Genomic DNA, 6,595 nt, shown 5'->3' on the forward strand with positions numbered 1-6,595 from the left:
GTTTTACACACACACACACACACACACACACACACAGTTTATTTATTCATTCATTAAAAGATATTGGCTTACACGACTGTGGGGCTGGCTAAGCAAATCCAAAATCTGTAGGGCATGCAGTCAGAAAGGAATGATTGGGCCCACCCAGATTATCCAGGATAATCTCCCTTTACTTTAAATCAACCCATCAGGGGCTTTAGTCACAACAGCAAAATATCTTCACAGCAACACGTAGATTAATGTTTGATTGAATAACTGGGGCGGTAGCCTAACCGAGTTGACACCTCAAAAAGCCACACAACATCACACAGACCATTTGTGCTGGCAATTGAATAAATTTATTCCGTTAATAGCCACCCTGGCTTCATTATCATAGGTAATTCAAGCGCAAACAACTTAAATCAATAGTGGCCCACAATGAGTTTTATACACGAGGGTCCACTTAACAGAACTTTAGAGTTGAAAGGGGCCATGCAAGGCTTAGTTTGTATTTCACTACAGCCAAGGCACCTCCCCATCGTCCTCTCGGGCACTTATCCGGGCTGAGGCTCCCCCCCGCAGCAGCGCGCCCAGCAGGAGCACGGCGGAACCCACCTGGAGCACGACGCCGCGGGTGCGGGAGCACTCAGGGGGCGGAGCCTCGAGGCGCGCGGCGGTGGCGACGGCGCCCAGCCCGCCAGAAGAGCGCGCGGCTGGCGGACGGCGGGGAGCCACTCGGGTAGGGCGAGCGCGGCCGGCGGTTGGGGTGGGGGGGGGGCGGTTGGGAGGGGGCTGGAAGGAAGGGGAAGAGGCGGAGCGTGGGAGCGCACAGTGTCAGGAATACAATAGTGCTCCGCGCCGCTTCAGCCGCCGCCGCCGCCGCTGCCGCCGCCGCCGCTGCCGCCGCCGCCCAACCGCCGGCCCAGCGCTGAGGCCTGACGGGCCGGGCGGGCGAGGGCCGAGGGCGGGAGCTGAGGCGCAGGGGGCGGCCCGGGCGGATCGGGCGGCGGGGCGGAGGGGCGGGGGTGGGGAGGAGATTAGGGGGCAGGTGCGAGGGAGGGGAGAGAAGAAAGCGAGCGGTTAGGGGGGCGGTTACCACCCCTACCGGACTCGCCCGGCACATTGCCGGGCCCGAGCGTGGAGCCGGGGAGGAAGGAGCCGCGACCTCGCTGCGCGAAGGTAGGCGCCGCTGAAGCTGGACGCGGCGCGAGCGGGGCCGGGGGCGTCGCGCCGGGCGGGCAGCGGGAGTGGCGGCCTCGGGGAGTGGAAGCGGACGCCGCGGAGCGTGGCGTCCCGGCCCAACCTCGCAGCGTTCCGGGGCGCCCCGGCCCCGCATCGCGGTCGCTCCGGCGTCCCCGGCGTCCCCGGCCCGAGAGCGTGTGTGGGCTGAGGTGAAGTGGCCGCCGGCCCCTCAGCCGGCTCGGGGAGCGCCGGGCGGCCGACGCGGGGGGCGGGGGCGGACGCCGGAGCTCGGGCTCGGCTAAGGCTCCGCTTGGGCAGGAATTGAGCGCCATAACTGTTGCGGCCGGCCCCCTCCGGTGCCCCCTCCCGGCGCCCCCTCCGTCTCCGTGCTCTGCCGGCTCCCGGGGCCCCCGGGGTCAGCCCCGCGGCGGGAGGACCTGCTCCGCGGGCCGCCCCGTGGCCGGATGCTCTGGGGAGCGGGCGGCGCGCCCCTGGCTGTTTCGGCGTTTGGGGGGCGTGGGGCACCGGGTGCGTGGCGCGGGGGGCCGGGCGGCTCGGGTGAGTCCGGGTGCCCCCGGAGCTGGAGCGTGAGCGCCCCGCGGGCTAGCGAACTTTCCCTCCCCCTCCCGTCATTGTTCGGGCGCTGCCGGTCCGGGGCCGCCGCGACCGCCGAGCGCCGGGCGGTCCGGGGGGGGGCTAGGGGGAGGGTGGGAAAAGCGGTAGGGCTTTGCGAATCTTGCGGGGGAAAATTTTTCCCACCGCCGGGCACGGCGAAGTTAACTTTTCTCCAGCGGTCGGGTTGGTTTTATTCCCTCGGCCGTGGGGCGATCGATTTAAAAAGAGAGCGAGCGAGCCTCCCTCCAATCTTTTTCTCTCGCTTTTCAGAGCCACTGGCTTCGGCGAAGTCTGGCTTTAAATTGCGCTGGGCAACCTGCGTTTATTACTTGTGAGGAGGAGAGGGGGGGGGGGCGGGATCTCGAGCGAGTGACCGAAATGGTGGTATGTGAAGGCATGTTTAAAAGTTGGTATCATTGTGTAGCCCTGGGACATATGTAGTTCCCAGGCATTTGGCAAGAAACTTGTTTGGCCACTTCTCTGACTTTTCTGAGTTGCTAGGAAATCATGGCCTCAGATGTGCGCAAGGGTGTTTTTTTTTGTTTGTTTTTGGTTTTTTTGATTTGAGAACCGTTTATCTGTGAAACTGAGGATGGGATCCCCACCCCTCGTCCCCCCCACTCCGGACGCCGTCTGATTGTATAAGAAATCAAAACCGTGTTGGTGGTGATTTCAGTGGCCTGGAGGGAAAGGCGACCTCATTCTGTGTATTCAGTCCGGTAAAGATAACTGTCTGCTTCTCTCTAAACTCGGAAAGTAATGGAAAATAATTTAGGTAAAGACTGGTTGCACAACATCTTGGCTCAGTTTAAGCAACTCAGAATCCACTTTCCCAGAGTAGTTCTCTTAAATACCTTCCCTGAAGCCACTTTTTGCCAGCCTGAGGGTGGGGGTGAGGGTGAGAAAGGAGTCGGTCTGAACAAAGCATTGTGTTTTATTTAATTTAATATTTTCATAACCTCTGTAAACAATGGGAATGTCGACCCCCGCCTCTGTACCCTTTGAATACCTAGTTTTCATGCTTTTATAGCATCGTGTGATTACTCTCCGGCTAAGTGAAAATAGGTGTTTTTTTTCTTTTTTGTTTAGCCTCGGAGTATTTTACCTCTAGCATACCGTTCTGTTTTCGTTTAAAGTGACCTCTGAGGTGAAATACTTGAATTGTAAAAGATAATACCTCTCTTCAAGGGGGTGAAGGGATCACGTGAGATTTTTGGGATGCGCTTCTCAGCATTAGCTACCATCCTTGCCACCTTTCCTTTATCTGTGCTCTTCTCTGCAGTTTTGTTTGCTAGTGCAGAGTTCGTAACTCCGTATCGTTCCCTTAAAAAAAAAAAAAAAAGCTCCTTGTATTTTTCATCCAATCACCTCCGGAAAACTCGGGGATGCAGGTCTGGTTCTAGAACCCACGTGTTCTGTTTCCCTCCTTTCTGAGTCCTGTTGCTATGCCTTGGCAGTGTGGTGCGTGCCTTCTCACTTTGAGGAGCCTGTAAATCTTGGTAACAGGTAAGAGAAAGTGGAGAAGGCTCTTCCACTCCTTCCTGAGGTGTTTGTGATCGGCTGCAAGCCAGGGGTAGCTTGGAAGCAGCCTTAGGGGCTCCTGTGTCCCACCGCCTGGCCTGTACACGAGGTTTCCAGAAGTAGGAGGAGTTCTGGCCCGGGGCTCATCGCGGTTGAGGCGGATAGGTTAGTGAACGCAAAAATTAAGAACGAACGGGTGTGAGGCTGGTGGGTTGGGTATGATCCTTTGATAATGCTTGTCTTTTCCCTCCCTTGTGTTCCATCAGCCATAACAATCCATTTCTCTCCTCAGCTACTCCAGTCTATATCGTCTTTTTGCCCACTACTTTGAGGCCTGACTGCAAAACTAGGCAAGTATTTGGGGGGGCAGTGGGGGAGGCAGGAGGCATTGGGTGTTTGTGAAGGCGCAGCGCTACAGAGGGCTCTTAAAAGCCTTGATCACTGGTACAGAGGCTATTATCATAGGACATAATGCACCTATCTCCTCATGGAGGTTATACAAAACAGGCTCTGTCTGGGGAAGGTAGAGGTCATATGCTGGCTTACATTTAAAAAAAAAAAAATCTCTTGGGGCGCCTGGGTGGCTCAGTGGGTTGAGTATCCGACTCTGATTTCGGCTCAGGTCATGATCTCAGGGTTGTGGGATCAAGCCCTGCATTGGGCTTCATGCTGGGAGTGGAACCTAGGTTAGATTCTCTCTCCCCTCCCCCCCCCTCGCCCCCCCTCTCGCCCCCCCCCGTCTCGCCCCTCCTCTCGCCCCTCCCCCTCCTCTCACCCCTCCCCCCTCCTCTCGCCCCTCCCCATCTTCTCTCTCCCCTCCCCCCTCCTCTTGCCCCTCCCCCACCTCACCCCTCCCCTCTCTCCACTCCCTCCCCCTCCTCGCTCCCCTCCCCCTCCTCTTTTTCCTCCCTCCTCTCTCCCTCTTTCCCTCTCCTTCTGCCCCCCCCAATAAAAGTTAAAAAACTTAAAAAAAAAAAAAATCTCTCATCAAGGAATAAGTTACATATCACACCTTATAGGTGAGGGGTGAGTGTTTGGTGGTTTAGAACTTTCTCCCTATTGTTGGGTTTCAGTGGCTGGGAAAGCTGAGGCCTTTTGGCTAGTGGGGAAGAGTCTAGGATGAATGGGTAAAAATAATTAGTGAATGAAAAGGTGATAGCAAATGCTCCTTGCAGACCAAGTAACTACTACATTCGGTTTTCTGTTTTCTGAAATACTTGTGACTCCCCCATGGTTATTTTTGCCTCTTCCCCCAGGTCTCTCCGTAGACAATAGCAGTAACGCTCTTACCATCAGAACTACCTGTTTGGTTCTCTTGGGAGACAGAAAGAAGGGTCCTGGGGAGAATTTGCCTGACCCCATGGCTATATTTGGGGAAAAGTAACTCAGAAGGCACTCTGCTGAAGAAAGTATGTAGGGTGCCGAGCGTGGGGAAATGGTACCAGGGTTTTGACCCATAGGAGACACCCATGTGTTCATTAGTATTCTTTAGCAGCAAATAATTTAATCTCCGTCACAACCCAGAGGCCATAGCTGAGCTCTGCTACCCAAGGAGTTCCTCGTCCGTTGATGTTGGCTGACAGGCAAGGAAATCCAAGCCTGGAATGTGCTTTCTGGAATAGCTGACAAGAGAATATGCTATCAGCATGGCCAGTACACCAGGCCTTGTGTGTCGGAATCTCCTGGGACAGCTCTTCTCTATTAGATTTTAAAAGCTTCTTATTTTGATTATAATTACAGAAACGTTGCAAGAAGAGTACAAAGAACTCCTGTGTTCCCTTTACCCAAGGTCACGGATTACTGATAGTTTGCTCCCGCTTGCTTTATCATTTGCTCTTTCTGTTTCTTTTTCTAAACCATTTGAAAGTAACCATTGAGAGATTGGCACTTGTCAAGGGCATCGTGTTCTGAAGGGCAGCTCACGTGTAGCTGTGGAGGATAGCAGGACTTTGGTGGTGATGCAGCGCCCCAGAGGGAGAGGCGAGTCTCCCTGTGGCTGTAAAGGGCATATGCGTAAGTCATGTGAAGTCAGTCTCTGGTGTTCCATATAGAAGTCGTTATCAAGTGTAAAGGTGGTTACGACAAACTCCATTTTTGTCATCATTCATGTCAAGTTTGTTCCCGACTGTGCCAAACTTCAGAATTGTTAGGAAAATCCACCCCACCGCTCCTCAACTTTGCAGCTGTAATGTATTCTCAAACATTGTCATTTATTGTTTAATTTGTTTAGCACACATGTACTAAGTGCCTCCTATTTGCTAGGGGTATAAGAGGTGATAGGTAACCCATCCCACTAAGTGTTCACCATCCAACGTAAAGGAAGAAGGAAATCTATCACGGTGAGAGGGGGGAGAGAATTCTGTTGAAGGAGTTCACAGGAAGTGCTTAAACGCCAGACTGGTTAAGGATCTGAAGAGTAGATACGTGGGAGAAGAATGTGAAGATCCGTCTTCTCTGAGGCTTGCTGCTCTGAGATAACAAGGTCCGTGAGTTAGGAAAGCCTTTGGTGTTGTCTATACGCAGCCTGTATATACAGGCTATGGGGTCAGGCCAACTTGGATTCGAATCTACCGCTTGATCTTGGCCAGTACTCCTCTGTGCCTCAGTTTCTTCATCTGCCTAACCACATCTCCAAGGTAATAATTAATTGAGGGCAAAATCGCTCTGTAAACATTCATTTTATCTTCGCCCCGCAAAAAACACAGCATGTGGAGAAATAGCATGAGCAGTATTAGGTATTAAGACGGGATACAAAGGAGCATTTCCCTTTTTCCTACAAATGTATATGTAATTGCTGATTGTGCTGAGAGCTGTGATGGAGATCGCTATAAGGGGCAATAGCAATAGCAGCTGTGATTTGTTAGTTATCTCCTGTGTACTGAGCACTGTCCTAAGGTACTTGGTATAGGATATCTCTGTGAGGTACGAGGCCAAGGTACGTTGCCCGTGGTCACACAGCCTGTAAGGGGTAGAATGCTTTTGTAAGGGAGACTAGCAGTGTACCCCGGACCCTGGATAATGAGCAGGAATAAGGAAGGTAAGAGGGAGAAGGGGTCGTCAGGCCGAGGGAACACCAGGTGTTGTGAGGACATTGAGGTAGGAGAGAGATGCGGAAAGGATCCACAGAGGTTTGGCCAGGACCTGGGGAAGGAGAGGTGAAGTGGGCAGGGGCAGGTTGACAGGGCCTTATGGGACCTCATTAAGGAGCCTGTGTTTTATTCCAAGGGCAATGGGAGGCTGCTGGAAGGTGTTTTTCCCCTTAAACCATACGGGGTGCGTTGGCGGGGGGGGGGGGGGG

The 6,595-nt window shown here is 53.8% G+C and overlaps 1 protein-coding gene across 7 annotated transcripts in view; it reads left to right on the top strand.

Moving 5' to 3' along the window:
* Window positions 1-699: 699 nt before the first annotated feature.
* The window catches only part of LOC120219876 (regucalcin), a 175,570-nt gene continuing 169,674 nt past the window's right edge, over window positions 700-6,595 (top strand). For 2 of the 7 annotated variants that reach the window (XM_039216771.1, XM_039216767.1), the window contains exons 1-2: window positions 1,049-1,158; window positions 3,590-3,647. The gene's annotated coding sequence lies outside the window, so the exon portion shown is untranslated. Of the gene's footprint in view, window positions 719-1,048; window positions 1,159-3,589; window positions 3,648-6,595 lie in introns of those variants that run through there. The other 5 variants (XM_039216763.1, XM_039216764.1, XM_039216770.1 and 2 more) reach the window with 4 other exon arrangements.

This window comes from Hyaena hyaena, unplaced genomic scaffold, assembly GCF_003009895.1.
Source record: "Hyaena hyaena isolate Hyena2069 unplaced genomic scaffold, ASM300989v1 scaffold_658, whole genome shotgun sequence".
Classification (NCBI taxonomy): domain Eukaryota; kingdom Metazoa; phylum Chordata; class Mammalia; order Carnivora; family Hyaenidae; genus Hyaena; species Hyaena hyaena.